Here is an 18,087-nt window from a genome sequence, read left to right as displayed (position 1 = left end):
CGTGCGGAGCAGGGCCGCAGCTTGGACCTCCGCCTCCAGGACGGAAAGGGCCGCGCGGGGTCTAGTGCAACACAAGAGAACCGCCGCGGGTCACCGGTGTTCTTCGAGGCTGAGTACGGAAAGGGAAAGCAAAGCTCAGGGCAAGTGCTCGGTTCTCCAGGCCGATTTACAAGTTACAAGGGAAGGAAAACACCCAGCAGGGCTGCTGTCCGGACTGTGGTCCCTGAGAGTAACCAGGGCTGCTCTCCTGCACCACTCAGAACTCCGCTGCAGACCCCAACAGGAGGCCAGCAGGTCTGCCTCATGCTGGTGTCCAGGGCCCAGAGTGAGGTCTAGCATCCTCAGCTGGGCCTCATCGGAGGAGTCCAAGCAAAGGGCAAAACCCAGACCATGGGGTGAAATTCCGCCTTTCAAGTGGAGAAGCGCAGCGGAACTGAGAGCTCGGAGTGGATGCAGGCTGTGTGGGTAACTCCCGCACACCCTGCCCCTCGGGGTCCTCTGTCCCTTACAAACAGCACAGTGTCCATGCAGCACCCAAAAGACTGGCCATCTTAGAGTGGTCTGTAAACCAGAAGCGTCTCATTGTGCTGGGACATGCGTAGACTGTTTATTAGAATAGACACATACTGCTATTTCATGGAGACTATAGTCCATTAAGCATCTCCAACTTAACATTAGAAGAGACAAGCCCACTTTAAATCACACTTCCCCAGCTCTCTTTTGTCCAAAAGAGTTTCTCCATTTACCAAACTATTCACTTATTTTATTTCTCTCAGTATAATAAAAACTCCATGAAGGCAGAGGTTTTGTCAGTTTTGTTCATTGATATATCCCAATGATATAAAATGTGTGCGAATGTTGAATGAATTAATGAAATAAAGTTGAAATCCCAGTTTCTATGCCTCTGGCTCTACCATTCCCACTAAATGCACTGGAACACACTCCCTTCTCACCCTCAAGATTCTGAGTCTTCCTTGTTGCTCTGAGCACTTCACACCTCACTTTCGGCCTGCAGTAGCCAGAGACGTTCCAGCCCTGGGCAGGGAGGACTGCCCTTTATCTCAAACTAGTAATTCATAGCTGCCACACCCAGTGCCTAGAACACACTGAGTCAGTTGCTGTTTCTCAATTGATTGAATTACAGATCTGGCTCAGTTTGAGGACCTACAGGCTATTTTCTGGAGATCGTTACAGAGATTCTCAAATCCCTTTGTAGATTATGATGCGCACGTTTTCCGATGGCTAATGAGGAATAAAGATGATTTCCCCTGATCCCTTCATTACAGGGGTGGAGACTGTGACAAGTTCCTACTCCTACTGGACCACGATGAACTTAGCACGGTGTTTCTCAGGTATTTAGACCATGTCTGTGACCATAAAAATGTCTTTTTCATCACAACCTAGTGCACACTTACATAAATGCATATAACTTGAAAAAGCTTCACAGAAATCTTATGTACCCTTATTGCAGGGAATATGACAATATTTTCTTTTTTAATACTTTATCATTTCAGATTATACTATATATACTAACCTAATAAATTGATTTTACTCTCTAGTACTGGATTCTAAATAGGTTTACTCTCTCAACCCATCAACGCTCTGAGAAAAATATATGAAAGTTTCTTACAACAGAGGACATAACAGTGAATACTATGGCTCAGAATGGCAACTGAGGCAGAGTTCAACTACTTAAATTGAGGACACAGCTGAGAGTCAAGGGAAATCAAGAACAGAGTTCCCAACAGAGGCAGAACGCCAGGTAATCTTAACTGACAACTTGAACCATAGACTCCTGGAGAGGTGACTGAGTGGCTGGGCTATATGCCACAGCTGAAATGCTGGTAGATGGGGCCCAGCCGAAAGAGTAGGTCTGAGGGTCAGCCTTTGGAGGCTGTGTTCCTCCCTGGCACTCCCTCTTTGGGCTCTGCCCTTGCCACCTTGGAGTGAGTTGCTTTGCTCCATCTTCTGCCATGATGTTCCTGCTATGGTGCCAGTCAGCCGAAATCATGAACAAAAATAAACCTTTCCTCCTTTAAATTGTGTGCATCTGGTGTTTAGTCCCAGTGACAGGAGAGCTGACTAATACAAGGAGCACCAGAGAGAGAGAGAGAGAGAGAGAGAGAGAGAGAGAGAGGGAATTCCAGATATCTGTAGAGGGTCCCACTTATGTCTTCAGCAGAGTACTGACTAGCACATGCAGGAAGTGCCCATGTAGGAGTGAAGCTACCCGAACCCAGGGAAAGGAACACACAAAAGATTAAAGGGAATGAGGTCAAAGAAAAAATCAAAAGGGAAATTTAAAACACTACATACCAGACTTTGTGGGGCACCACTAAAGCTGCACTTAGGAAGAATTGTATAACATTACATATCTATGTCTGGCCAATGACCTCAGCCTCTACTCTAAAAAAAGCAGGAAAAGAAGAGCAAGCTAAACACAGCATAAACAGAAGAGAAAAAATAATACAGAGAGGAGCAGAAAGTAATAAAAAACAGAGAAGCAGTAGAAAAAAACTAAGAGCTTCTTCTTTGAGATCTATAAAATTGATAAACATCTATTCAGACTGATCAGGAAGGAAAGAGAAAAGTCACAAATTAACAATAATGAGGAGACCAATGATAAAAACACAAGACATTCTCTAAATATACTGAAATAGCAAGGGTAGACTGTGAACAATTTTGTGCAAATAAATTTGACAATTTACATGAAATGAGCATATTCTAGGAGGTATAAACTAACAAAGCTCTCTATAGAAGCAATATATCACATGAGTAGTCCTATATATAATGCAGAAATTGATTTTACAATTAAAAACTTTCCCACAGAGAAAACTCTAGGCCCAAGTGGCTTCACTATGAATTATAGAAACTTTCATCAAGCTGAGAATAAAAGAGAATACTCTCAATCAGTAAGTGCAATTTAAAAAATCTCTAGCTAGTGAAATATGCAAAGGGCGAATAAGACTACTACTGAATTTTTTAAAAGAATAGGTAATCCACTCTCACCTTTCTATTCAGCATTTTCCTGGAATTTTTAGTTAGTGCAATAAGGCAAAAAGAGAAATAAAAACTTCCAGATTGGAAAAGAATAAAACTATCTTTACAAACATTTGATTTACATAAAAACCTCAATATAATCTATCAAAAAGATTCTCAAGCTAATAGGTAAATTATCAAGTTTGCAAGATACTAATTAAATATTTATCAGTTGATTTTATTTCTATATTTGAGCATCAAAAATAATGGATTAAAGTTTTACAAATGCCAATTATCATAGCAACAAAAATATGAAATAACATTAAGTAAAACGTATAAAAGGAAAAAGATGGATGTGTGAGATTTTATAAAAATTAATAGTTTCTTGTCCTCAAAGGATACTGTTAATAAAATGAAAAGCCACAAAATGGGATAAATATTTCCAAGTTATATATCTAATATAGAACTTAATCCAAAGTATCTAAAGAACTTTCAAAACTCAATAATAACAATTTTTAAAATGTGCAAATTATCTAAATATATATTTCATCAAAGAAGATATGCAACTGCCAAATCGCACATGAAATGGTACTCAGCATTGGAGCTTGGCCATTGGAGAATGTAAATCCAAACTGCAATTCGATATTTGTAATTAATCAAAATGGACAAAATGTAAAAGATTGACCATATCAAGTGTTGGCAAGAATGTGGGGCAGCTAGAATTCTCATGGACCTCAGGTAGAAGTATGAAATGACACAGCCTCTTTGGAAATGGAACAATCTCTTAAAAGCTAAAATAGACACTATTTGACTTCAAAATGTACTACAAAACTTTAGTAACCAATATAACATGTTACTGCCATGAAATAGATACATGCCCTAACAGAACAGGACAGAACAAAGAACCCCAAAATGAACTCACTCACCGTCAAATGATTTTTAATAAAAGCAGCAAAATGATTATGTGTGTGTGTGTGTGTGTATGTATACTGTTCTCAACTAGTGGTGCTGGGAAAAACTGGGTGCACACATGTAGAAGACTGAGACTAGACTCTCATAATATATAAAAAATCCACTCAAAATGGATTAGAGACCTAAATGTAAAACCTAAAACCCAAAATTGTAAAACTACTAGAAGAAAACATAGGTGAATACTCTGTGACATTAGTCTAGGCCAGGATATTTTTCACAGTAGCATAAATGCACAGATGTTAGAAGAAGAAATAGATGGGATTGAATCAAGCTAAAAGGTTTCTCACAGCAAGGAAAACAGAGAATGGAGTAGAGGACCTGCAGGATGGAAAACAATGTTTGTGAAACATATATCCAATAAGGAATTAATATCCAGGAAATAGGAAGAGCTTGAAAGATTCAACAATTATGATTATCCACTTCAAATGAACAAATGATCTGAATAGACATTTCTCAAAAGAAAAATATGCAAATGGCCAATGAAATATAGTTTATTTAAAAATGTTCAACATCACTAGTCGTCAGGGAAATGCAAATGAAAACAATAACGAGATACCATCTCATCCCAGTTAGGATAGCTATAGTTAAAAAGACAAAACGTGGCAAATGCAGCCAAGCTATGGAGAAAAGGATCACATAGTACACTCAAGACAGGACTGTCAAGTTAGTAGAGCCACAGTGGAAAACAGTGTGGAGCTGCCTCAAGAATTTAAAAACAGAGCGACCATATGGTCAAGTAATCCAACCACTGGATACTTACCTAAACAAAATAAAATTAGTATATTTAAATGCAATATAATATATTAAAATACTTTCAGGTGTATTGCAACATTATTCACATGAGCCAAAGCCAAAATAAGGAATTGGTTGACATACTTATTTATTTATTTATTACCATTCAAAAGCACAAAATCCTATCATTTGCTGCAACCTGAATGAAATTGGAGAGCATAATGTTAAATGATGAACACCTACTTTGAGAACCTGTACTCTAATAAAATGGAAAACACAGAAGAAATGGACAGATTTCTAGATACTTATGAGTTACCGAAGTTGAACGAAGAAGATAAAAACATTTTAAACACCCCAATCACAATCAGTGAAATTGAAAATGTAATTAAAAACTTACCAACAAAGAAAAGCCCAGGCCCTGATGGATTCACTGCTGAATTTTACAAGACATTTAGAGAAGAACTACTACCATTACTCTTCAAATGTTTCAGTGAAATTGAAAGGGAAGCTATACTTCCAAATTCATTCCTAGAAGCAAGTATAACTTTGATTCCCAAACCAGGGAAAGATACAACTAAAAAGGAGAACCACAGACCAATCTCCTTAATGAATATAGATGCAAAAATCCTTAATAAGATACTAGCAAACAGAATACAGAGGATTATTAAGAAGATCATCCATCATGACCAAGTCGGATTTATTCCAGAGATGCAAGGGTGGTTCAACATACGAAAGTCAGTGAATGTAATACATTATATTAACAAAGTCAAGGACAAAAACCATATGATCCTCTCAATAGATGCAGAAAAAGCATTTGATAAAATTCAACACCCATTCATGATAAAAACCCTGCAAAAAATTGGAATAGATGGTCTATACCTCAATTTAATAAAGGCTATTTATGAAAAACCATCAGCCAACATCATATTGAATGGCCAAAAACTGAAAACCTTCATGTTAAAATCAGGAACAAGACAAGGATGCCCACTATCGCCACTTCTCTTCAATATAGTTCTGGAAACATTAGCCACAGCAATTAGACAAGAGAAAGAAATTAAAGCAATAAAGATAGGAAAGGAAGAAGTTAAACTATCATTATTTGCTGATGATATGATACTCTACATTGAAGATCCAAAAAACTCCACCAAAAAACTTCTAGACTTAATTGACAGATTCAGTAAAGTATCTGGATACAAGGTGAATACCCAAAAATCAATAGCCTTTCTATACACAAATAACAGACAGACAGAAAGAGAAATAAGGGAAAAAATTCCTTTTACAATAGCATCCAAAAAAATGAAGTATCTAGGAATCAATCTAACAAAAGAAACAAAAGATCTCTACACTGAAAACTACAGCACTCTGAAAAAAGAAATCGAAGAGGATATAAAAAAATGGAAAGATATCCCCTGCTCCTGGGTAGGAAGAATCAACATAGTGAAAATGGCCATACTACCGAAACTGCTATATACATTCAATGCAATGCCAATTGAAATTCCAACACTATATTTCACAGAACTAGAAAAAAGAATCCAAAAATTCATTTGGAACCACAAGAGACCTAGAATAGCAAAAGCCATTATAGGCAACAGTCACATGGCACCAGGTGTAACAATTCCCAATTTGAAACTATACTACAAAGCCACTGTGATAAAATCAGCATGGTACTGGCAAAGAAATAGGCCTGAGGATCAATGGAACAGACTGGAAGACACAAAAACAAATGCAGATGTACTCAGCTACCTCATCTTCGACAAAGGAGCTCACCATCCTCAGTGGAGGAAAGATAGCCTCTTTAATAAATGGTGTTGGAAAAACTGGATATCAACCTGTCACAGATTAAAATTAGACCCTTATCTTTCGCCATGCACTAAATTAAAATCCAAATGGATTAAAGATCTAAATATTAAAACAGAAACATTAAACTTGCTGGAAAGTAAGTTAGGCAGAACTCTGGAAGACATTGGTATAGGAAAAGACTTTATGAACAAATCCTCAGTAGCACGGGAACTAGCAGAAAGAATCAACAACTGGGATCTCATCTTACTAAAAAGCTTCTGTACTTCAAAAGAAACCATTAGCAGAACTAAGAGACAATCTACAATGTGGGAAAAAATTTTTACCAGCTGTACCTCAGACAAAGGACTATTATCAAGGATATATAAAGAACTCAAAACAATCAGTCCCCCCAAATATAAAGACCCGATCCAAAAATGGGCATCCGAAATGAACAGACATTTCTCATACAAAGAAGTGAAAGCAGCAAGAAAATATATGAAAAAATGTTCCACATCACTGGTCATTCGAGAGATGCAGATGAAAACAACACTGAGATTCCACCTCACCCCACAAAGAATGGCTGCTATCAAGAAATCACACAATAACAAATGTTGGCGGGGTTGTGGGGAGAAAGGAACCCTTCTCCATTGTTGGTGGGAGTGCAGACTGGTGCAACCACTATGGAAATCAATATGGAGATACCTCAAAGAGCTTGCACTGGAGGTTCCATTTGACCCAGCCATCCCTCTGCTGGGTGTCTTTCCAAGAGAAGTAAAAGAATCATATCACAGAGAAGTATGTGCACCCATGTTTATAGCGGCACAGTTTGTAATAGCTAAATGTTGGAAACAGTCCATTTGCCCATCCGTTGGGAACTGGATAAAGAAGATGTGGTTTTTCTATAAAATGGAATATTACTCAGCCATAAAGAATGAGAAAATAGATTCATTCATGGGAAAATGGATACATATTGAAGATATACTCCTAAGTGAAATAAGTAAGTCACACATGAGTAAATACTGAATAGTTTCCCTGGTGTGAATAATCTGCAACAATGCATAAGATTCTAATAAGATTACTGACATTTAGAAATGGGAAGAAAGGAGCTAAAGGTGTAGGGAAGGTGGGATGGGTAGGGGAAGGGTAAAAATGGAAAAGAAAAAAATGTGAGAGAATGAAAAGATGAAAATAAAGTGTTTGTAGATGGGGAGGGGAGGAGGGGGGGAAGGGAGGGCAGAGGTAGGGGGAAAAAATGAGAACCAAGACCTGTCATGTAGAGGTACAAGATCCCAACAATGAATGTAACTGTACTGTATCCCTAAAATGTACCAATAAACTCAATTAAGGCTGAAAAAAAAAAAGAAAAAAAGAAATAATCCAGTCACAGAAAGATAAATACCACATAATTTCATTCGTAAGTGCAATCTGAAAAAGCTGAGTTTATAGGGTTAGTGAGCCAAGCAGATGTTACTGGAGGCTGGGAAGGACAGTCGAAAGCTGCGCATGAAGACGCTGCGGAAGGGGTACGTAGTCACAGCCAGATAAGTGGAATAAAAGTAGGTGTATCATTACACAGACAGCGATGGTTAACAATATTACATCATGATCCAAAATAGTAGAAGTGACGATGTTAAATGGTCTCATCACAAAGAAATGGAAAATATTGAGATGAGGGATTCCCTAAGTATCTTGAGTTGATCAACAATGTAGAAATATACCAAAATGCCACCCACACTGCACTTTATAAAGATGTGTAATTGTTATCTGTCAATGATTTTAATAGGGACAATAACTCTAGGCCCATAGCTCCGTGAAAAGATTGAATAATATTTTATATAATTGTTATAAGTGCTTGTCAAGGTACTTAGTGTAGGGAACAGGGAAAGAGGACGTTACTAGAACCTCTGCAGTAAATCCTAGTCTCCTGCCAGCCATGACAGCACAAGGAGAATTAACTTATTAGACAGGAAAGATAGAAGAAATAAGACTTAGAGAAGAAGCAGAGCTTTGGGCCTGATCAGTGCTGCTCTGGGAAGCATGCCACACCTTTATGTAGTACATCAGGAGAAACGAATATAACAGATGACTCAGGGCAGAGAATTCCCTACATCAGGAGAGTAACAAATGTAAAAGATGACTCAAAGGGCAGTGAAAATCCTACAACAGTGAGGAACCTTGCAGATGAAGATTTTGTTCCTCCCAGGGTGTTTTCGGCTGGTGTAACCTTGTCCTGGAGCATCACAGCATCACCGGACCACAAATCACAGGTTTTAGGTGTGACCAGAGGTGAAGACAGAGTTATGATTCAACATGCCATAGCTGGCCTGTAAGAAGGAAAACTAGGCCCTAATCACAATTTAATTGTGAAATGATTTTCCCCAAAATTATGTAGAATTGCTCCTGACAGCTTAGTACATAGTATGTGCTCATTAAGTAGTCCCCAGTGTGGCCCAGCCATTCCATTTCTAGGAATAACCTAAGAGAAAGAAAAGCACACGTCCATACAAAGACCTACACATGACTGTTCAAGGCAGCTTTACTTCTATAGCCCAAAACTGGAAATGATGCAAGGTACTCATTAAGGTTGGTTGGTTAAAAAAATTTGTGGCATATCTATATGATGGAATGCTATTCAGCAATGAAAAGCAATAAACTATTGCTACCTGCAACCATATGGGTGAATCTCAAAATAAATATGCTAACTGGATGGTCCAGATAAAAACAAATATATAGTGTACGGTCCCATTTTAATAAAAGTATAGAAAATGAAAACAAGTCGATCGTGACAAAAGCAAACCTATGATTGCTAATGAGAGGTGGGCAGAATGGAAGGGGGAAGATGCAGGAGAGAACCACAGGGACATGAGGACACTTTGAGGACAATGGATGTGTCCATTTCTTGAGTGTGGTGAGGGTTTCAGTCTTAGAAAATTACATGGTTAAAAAGGAGCATTATTATATCAGTTGTACTTTAAGAGTTTCATTAGAACCTACAACTGTATGAATCTACTGTAAAGTTTGGAAATTTTTTAATATACACAGATTTTTAGTGTCCGAATTTTAGAGGACCTACTATACATTTTTTTTAACATTTTCAAAGACATTATGGAAAATTATGATTTAAGAGACAGAAGACAGAGTAACCCAGAGCTAGAAACAGCCCAAATGTCCACTAATGATGGAACAATTCAATAAATTGCTATATTTCTATTATAGTTGGTGTGACGTGTGATGCTTCCAGCAAACTTCCACAGTATGATCAGCATAACTGCAACCACAGCTCTAACTGGGCTCTTGTCCCATTTCCTTTCTCCCTTATATTCAAACCTTTCACTCTTAATTTTTAGATGCTCAGCACACAGTAAGTCAACACAAACTTATTGGGAAAGAGCAGATGGAGAAAATTTGACAAAACCTCAAAAAATTAGTGACCCTGAAATCCAAGTTGAGATTATCATATGAGTAAATTGCATGGTAAACTCTGGATTATTTTTCTTGATTTGGTCAATAGTCTATAACAATATTCACAGCTAACACCATGTTGCTCAATTCTGTTCATAGTTACTGTACCACACTGCTACATCACAAAAGGACTCCCTTTGACAAAAGAATTTACTCCATCCTCAATAAGCACAGGATGCTTTTTCTGTGCTATCTAACCCAGATTTATTGGAGCAGCCAAATGTTCCCAGTCTAACCCAGTAGGCAATTACATGTCATGTATATTCAGTGAAAACAACAATGTTTATGACCACACTACTCTCAGAGTTAAATAATCATAAGTAGTCAATCATCCCTTCATGGGTAAGTAACCAAATGTTCTTCCAAATGGGCTAACAACCAATTTAGTAGGCCAATGTCATGGTTTGTAATTAGGATATTCCTAATGAAATAAAGTACATGAGACGAGAAAATATCAAAATATATCACATATGTTGAGGAAACATTATTTCACGAAACTTTGCATTCATTATGGGTTGTACTGGATTATCTTATACCTGTAATTTTTTGGTAGTTCACACTCAAACAAGATTCAAATCCATTGGCAGAGAATAATATCTGAACCATTTGCAAGAATCTCCTCCACAAGGGGATGCAATTCAGTCTCCGCTTGAACACTTTCCAACAACTCTCCTTAATCAGAACACTAGAAATAAGTACTTCATAGATAGTATTCAAGTTAGTCCTGCAACTATCATCAGCAATTCGAAGGCTATAATGTGCTTATCATAGTAACCTTGGTGTCTAACAGGGTCTCGTGCATGGAGCTCAATACTCGTTGATTGAATTAAAGTTAATCACATCGTTTCACATCTGTAATTACTAGAAGGTTCCACTTGACTCCCTGGTAATGAGGTCGGATAGACTCCTTTCTTCATGTCACAGCCTTTCCCACTTTCAAGTGTGGTATTCAGGTCCTTTCTAAGCATTTCCAGGTCCTTCACCTAATTTTGATTGCCAGTTTCCAGAAGTGTTACCCTTGAGGTTGTTATTCAAGGTACACACTTTTAGAACAATATCCTTCTAGACTTGGGCTGTCTGGCGGAGTAACTTATAGCTGATAGGCACTTAAAATGAAGCCAGCCCAAATAAAAGTGTTCTGTAAGTATGAAATATACATATAGTGTAAAGAGTACAAAAAATGCAAAATACCTCGTTGATACTGTTTATATTAATTATATGTTGAAGTAATATTTTAGGTTAAATCAAATATATCATTTTCATTTTTATTTATTCTTACTTTTTCAATCTGGAAAATTTTGTTGACTTTTTTTGATGTTATCACTCAACATTTGTCCTCCTAAAAACCCCACAATTGACTGCTGTCATCTTGAAATTTATAATCTGAATCACTGAGTCCTGCTGAGTCTTCTGTATGACCTTTTAAAATTTTGAACCTGTCATCCAGTACTTCTACTGGCCCCCTACAGTTTTTCACCAGCAAGTTTAATCTGTACACCTTTAATGCATCTACTTTAAGACATTGATTAAAAAAATATTCAGCACAACAGGTCAAGATGCCCAACTACAGATATCCCCTGGGCTGATATTCCTTCTTTAACTAAATAACTCATATTGAGTGTGGCTATCTAACCAGACAAGAAACTATCAAGCTGAACTCTGCAATGATGTATTCCTTGTCTCTTAGCCTGAACCACCTATGCAGCACAATTACATAAATAACAAGCCTAGTTTTTGTTTTTGTTTTGTTAGCTGTTGTTTGGTTGATTTCACAACACTGTGGAACCCATCTCTAGTGACAAGTGCAGATCTGTACTCCTTCTAATCTGATGTCGACCCTATACCCATGTTCCAGCCTTGTGATTTACAATTTTATCTATTCCTTTCCCCTTTGATCCTTATACCTCATTTTTCTAGTATTTAAATATCAGATTCTCCCAGTGATTTCAACTGTCCTTTCAGCATTTTGTGCACTGATCTGTCTTGCACAGAAATTCCTCTTTCATAGTTTAGTCTTATAAAACCCAGCCATAATCTACCTGGCCAAGTTATACTCACTGTTCTCTCCACTGCTGGAGGAAGATCGGGTAGGAGAGCTTGTACAGAGGGGGAGCCGAGTCTGCAAGTAAGAGTTGGTCTGAGGAAGCAGGATAAGAAGTCATCATGTAGCTGCATCCTGGAGTCCAACCTTGTTTTTCTTTTGAAGAATTAAGAAATTTTCTCTTCTTTTCCTCCACGTGTTCTCTTTCCCCAAGCATTCTCAGCAATTTTTCCCTGGTTACAGAAACAAGCTCATTAACAGCCTTTATATCATCTTTGCAGCTATTTAAGTAAGGTATAACATGGTCTTGTTGAACTATGGTGCCCACTTCTTGTTAAATGTATTCTCTCTGCTATTTCCAATGGAAAGACTCTGCCTTACTAAGAAGGGATAATGCAGTGTTGTCTCTAGGATCTGTTGACTTCTCACAGTCTGCCCCGAGCTCTGAACTTGTCTCTTTATTCCTCTTCTTACTCTAAGCCTAAATTAAATAGTCTTTGTTGTTGCTCTTTCTCTCTGTGGTTAAAAAAAAATTGCAGTATGGACCTCAGGCCTTCTGTCACAGTTTCCACAGATTTGCGCTCGTCTGTTGTTTCCAAAATTTGGTTCTTCCTCCACACCAAAATCCACAGTGCAATTAAGCATAACCTCATTTCTTCCTCAGGGGTCATTCATGGCAGTGTGCTCAGAATTTTATGCTTTAGACCTTCCTTTCTCTTTTAGATCAATTTCCTCTTTTAGAGTCATCCAGTCAAAAGATTTTATCTATTTTTCCTCAACAACTTTAATGTGTTCTCTGAAGTCTTGGATATATAACAAGCTTCACTGCACCCCATATTGAAACAGTACAGTTGTGATGACCACAGCCAGATCAGCTTGTGGAACCCCATGGCCCTGTCATAAATGTCCCCCCCCCTCCTGACCCATAAAGTCCCACAGAATCCTCTGAGTGACATCTCACTGAGGTCAGGGGGATGCTGTTATCACTGACTAAAGTGGAGATATCTCAACAGAAAAGTGAATCAAGAGGGCAGAATCCAGCTTAAATCAGAGTGACCAGCTATGCCTTTCCTTTCTGATATGAAGATCTGTTTGGATCATGCCTTGTTCTTAGGGAGCTGTTCACCCTTTCCCACTTTCAAAGTTGAGATTTGAACTGGAATAAATGTGAAACACCCATGCTGAAGGCCTGTGAAACCAAATTCTTCCACTTCTATTCCAAGGTAAAGTTCACACTGGTTTGATAAAGAGCTTCTCCCTCCCAAATTTAGTAGCTCAGGTCCGTAGAAATTTCTTCCTCCGTGTTACACAGTCCAGAGCAGATGCATATTCCCAAGAAAACCTAAGGCTGTGCTCCATGACATCTCTACTTCCAGTCCCCTTCATCTTATTCCTCTGTCATTGTCTGAGGGTTTGTTTGCTTCTACTTGGTCTAAGCTGATTTCCTGGCCTACAGGGCAAAGAAGAAGAGAAGAAGCAAAAGACCAGTAACTCACTGTAAGGAACTGAACTTACTGCATTGTTGCCACGCATATTTCCGTGGTAAGAACTTAGTCAAAGGCCACACTCTCTCTTCAGAGACAGTTCAGGCGAATACCACTATTAACCAGGTAGGACCAACTGCTCTGGAAAACTAGAAATCAAAGTTCTATTCCTCAAAAGAAAAAAAGGAACAATGAGCACTAGGTGGGTAGGGAGGGATTAACAGTATTTATTGTAGGTCCCTAACTAGAACTTCAAACTCAGTGAAACACAGTCCAAGTTTTTCCTAGCTAGTTCATCTTTAGTTTAAAACATCATTTAATGGCAATTCAAAAGTGACACTTTCTGTTAAAAAATGACATTGCTCACACTCACCAAGTTTTAACTCATCCTTTGGTACAGAACTTTACTAGTGAATGCATGCATAGTACTACAAATGGAAAATTTTGCTGCTTAATCTTTATTTCTGAAGACATCTCCTACTCCAGGCTATTATTCAGAACAACTAAAAGTCCACGGAGAACTGAATTTGCATTCCTTCTGGTGACTTTAACTTAAGCTTTTTCCCTCCCAGAAGAAAACCTAGAGTGAGCGCTCTTGAACTTGACGCCCAGCTTGGGCTCCACTGCACAGCAGGGACCATGTTGGCAATAGTTCCATTTTATTAGCACAATCTGTGTCTGCTGCCCCTTGCCTCAGAGGAGACTCTAAGAAGACATGATGACTGCTTTCTTGCCACTTCCTTTGATCTGATTAGAGTCTGCCCTGGGGCTGGCCCGCTCTCAGCAGTGCAGCAGCCTGTCTGGGATGTTTGGTGATTTCTGCTGAGACCTGCATCTAACAGGTCCTGAGCTTTCTCAAGCACTTGCGCTTGTGGACATTGCCTTCTGTTCTTCCTCCTCCCTGTCCTTGGGGATCCTAGCCTGGGCTTTAGACAACCTCATAACTTTCTAGCCTAAATTTGATGCATAGCAAGCATATAGAGTCAAAAGTCTATGTCAGAATTGCAATTCTGAAGTCTTAGCAAAGAAAAAATAGAAAATAAATTATTCTGTAAAATGAAATTAACCTCTTCTTGAGATTCCATTGCTTTTTCACCTAAGTGGGTTTGTTGTTGTTGTTGTTGTTGTTGTTGCTGCTGCTGCTGCTGCTGTTTGCCTTTTTTTGTTTTTGTTTTGTTAAAAGATCTTAATGGTCAGTTGACTGACCTCATGTCCTGTAACAAAAGTACCTCTTTTCTGCCTGGAGCCCTAGATATTCTGCAAACCCCTTTACAAACATAAAAAGTGCACCTTTTACCTTCCTTTTTACTGCTTTTGAAGCAAGTTTCAATGAATCCTTTCTACTCCGTGGGAGGCGTGGGTACGTAGGATCACATTTGGACATTGGTTCCTGACATGAGAGAAACTTTTTGCCTCTCATTTCCTCTTAGTTTCATGGATAAGATAACTAGAAGGGAAAAGCCTGTTCCCAAATAATAATGCAACTTCTGAGAGCATGTAAAACTAATAGAACTTAATTCTTGGTTTTCGGTACTCTAGAATATCTCCAGCAATCTTCAAAGACTATTATCTGATCCTCAAGGTGAACCAAAAATATCATTAATTCTCTTTAACTTAAAATTGAAAAGAATGTGTCCCTTAGAACTTTTGGATTGGAAGGGAATGTCCTGACAACCACCCTGGTAGATCTCCCACCTCAAAGTCAGTATCAGCCACGGCCTCTGTTTCTGATTCTCAGGTGCCCTATGACTCCTTGTGTTCTAAATAATAGAGTATATAGTACTCTGAAAAGATGAAAGACCACAAGGCTGTCTATAAAGCAGAAGCATAGCGTGGTTTTAGCCTATTAACTTTTCTTTCTGAGGCTGCAGCTACATGTTTAACAAGTGGAGGTGATGTTCTCAGATTTCTATCTTACAAGGCTCTCAGGTGATTAATTAGACATTGTTTCAAGTGTCTACAATTTTAAATCTGAGACTTTATGAGAAGAATATTATCTGTGAAATGGCTGTATTGCTTTAACCTCATTTTATGTGTGAATAAAGTCATGCGATACAGGCTTAAGTGCACTGCTGTGGAAAAGTCAGTGTAGTCTGTCTTCGGGATGGAAGGAGCAGCTTTCTCTCTCTCTCTCTCTCTCTCTCTCTCTCTCTCTCTCTCTCTCTCTCCCACACACACCTCCTTCCCCCTCTGCTTACAGAAAGGACTTCCCAGTCTCTGGCCAGCATAAGAAGTGGCAAGGTCCAGAATGACCTCACCTTACCCTAGAAGTGGCCTCCAGCTTCCTTGGCTTTGGTGTTTTTGACACAACTACAGGACTGGTTGCAAAGAGATGTTACCTGGACCTTGTCTGCCTACTCCTTGGCACATATGTTGTCTACTTCCTTCTACAACCCCTGTATTTTCTATATCTTTGCTCTGAATCTGAGTCTAAATGCACATGTGAGACTCAAGCCCCCATCTGAACTCAAGTTCAGCACAGGACTCAAGACTCTAAGTAGAGCCAAATTTTAAAACAAAACAAAACACAAAACACTTGCATTTATTTTTAATGTCTTTCCTACCACCGTCACTCTTCTTGATTACTGTTTATCTTTTGGTATTTCTCAGCAGCACAGTAATTTTGTTTCTGCTCTGTTTCCTGTCACTTTTCTCCAGACAGCCAGCCACAGGGAGCGAAGCAGATGTAAGACTGCCATCTTGTGCTCAAGATGATTATCATTCTTATCACTGTTCTAAAATTAAAGGCGATTTGTGGGGTTTGAGAGAGGAAGCCTTGGAGTCCCGGTCCGATGTTCCCTGACCTAGACGTTCCTGGAAGTTTTTGTAATTTCCCATCTTTGACATACGTACTCTTTCTTCATCTTCCCTCTCTGGAGCACCACGTGTCATCCCTTAGTTGAAAGCCTATTTTTTCAATGATTCCAAGTGTGAATTAGAAGAGTCATAGTGCAAATGCCACTATTTATACTTTTCCCCAACTCGGGAGGGTGGACACTTAATAACCAAGGCATGAACTAGTGAGCATTTTGCACACCCCACTCCCACCTGAGAACCAAGGACTCACAGATGATGTGCTGCGATGTCTGAACCTCACACTGGCTGGAAGTCCTCTGGGGTCAACACTTCACAGCACCCATGAACTCAGGGAAAGGCCACCCTTGAATCACACTTTATGACCATGCAGTGTGAAAACTGGGCTTGATAACCTGAGAGATGAAGAGCAAAGGTGAAAGGTGGGGAAAATGGAAAGAAAGAGTTCCAAGCCGAGAAGAGAAGCCTAAAGTTTAAAGGTCCAGAGGAAGTAAAGAGAGCTTCTCACAGGAGCAAGCAGTGCTCAACTAAAACAATACTGCAAGGAAAACAAAAAGGAGTGACACACAGACAGATGTGTGTTAGGGAGTCGTAGGGACTGGTGGTGACTGTGGTGAACGGAAGAGGGAATACACTGTCCGAAAGGGCGCTCCAACTCACAGGCGGGAAAGTGAGTCCTCTATCACCAAGTCCTCTGAGTTTTAAAAAGAAGACCCTTAAATCTGTATTTGCACATAAAATCTTGAAATGTTTTTAATTGGTTTGCACTATTTTATTTTATTTTAATTTTCTTGTTTGTAATTGGCATATAATATTTGGGCATATTTATGGGGTATCATATACCAGTTCAATGCAACTATATGATATACAACAATCAAATCAGGATAATTGCATTACCATCGCTCTACTGTCTAATTAATTTATTCGCCTTGTGCTGTCATGGTTTACAGGAGACTCAGACTTACTGCAGAGGTCCTAGTAACATCCCTTTCCCTTATAGGGTAGCACAGACGTTTAAACAATTTTAATTCTTACAATGCTTAAGCATAGAATGTCTTTGTGTGGTGTGTTCTATAGTTTCTTTCATCATGTTTTATAACTTTCATTGTGGAGTTCTTTCACTTACTTGGTTAAATTTATTTATAGGTGCGATGTGTACATGTGTCTATTATAAATGGCATTGGTTTTTAATTTCTCTTTCAGGCAGTTCACTATGGGTATATGTGGGAGAAGTTCAAGCCTGCCTGGGCCAGGTGTGCCACACTCCTGTCTTCTAAGCAAACTTGAAGACCTCTCTGAGGCTTAGCTAACTCGCCTAAGTGCGTAGAGGCTGGGTCTAACAGGCTATACCTCTGCCCCTAGTCTGTGACTCCTTCACCTTGCCCAAGAAAAATCACCCCCCCCATATGTCTAGCCAATAAAATATCACCCAATGTTCTCCACTACTGCATAATGTATAAGAAAGTGCCGTGTAATTAAATACTCCTCCCATGCTCCTCCTCCAAGGTTGTCCACATGTAAGCTATATAAGCCTGTACATTTCCTAAATAAAGCGGAAGTATTCCAGAAACCTCCCTGGAGTCTGCCTGGTGATTCTGTGCCTGACCTCCCAGTGTGAGCTCCCGAACTGACCTCCACAGACCAAACAGTGGATGACAACAGGTATATAAAAATGTAACTGTTTTCTACATGCTTTGTATCCTACAATCTTCATTGCCTTTCCCTTCCAGAAAAATATCACATTGATCAATTACATTGATGACATTATGTTGAACTGACCTAGTAAGTAAGAAGTAGAAACCAATTCTAGACTATTGATGAGAC

The 18,087-nt window shown here is 39.0% G+C and overlaps 1 long non-coding RNA gene across 1 annotated transcript in view; it reads left to right on the top strand.

Annotated features, from left to right (window-relative positions):
• Positions 1-17,545, top strand: part of LOC117284176 — a 19,551-nt gene extending 2,006 nt beyond the window's left edge. The window contains exons 2-3 of the long non-coding RNA XR_004515277.1: positions 1,287-1,352; positions 17,467-17,545. This is a non-coding gene — a long non-coding RNA (uncharacterized LOC117284176). The remainder of the gene's footprint in view (positions 1-1,286; positions 1,353-17,466) is intronic.
• Positions 17,546-18,087: the final 542 nt, after the last annotated feature.

Source organism: Fukomys damarensis, unplaced genomic scaffold, assembly GCF_012274545.1.
Source record: "Fukomys damarensis isolate Sample0158 unplaced genomic scaffold, DMR_v1.0_HiC HiC_scaffold_4, whole genome shotgun sequence".
In the NCBI taxonomy this organism is placed as follows: Eukaryota; Metazoa; Chordata; class Mammalia; order Rodentia; family Bathyergidae; genus Fukomys; species Fukomys damarensis.
This window is presented reverse-complemented; position numbering and strand designations above follow the sequence as displayed.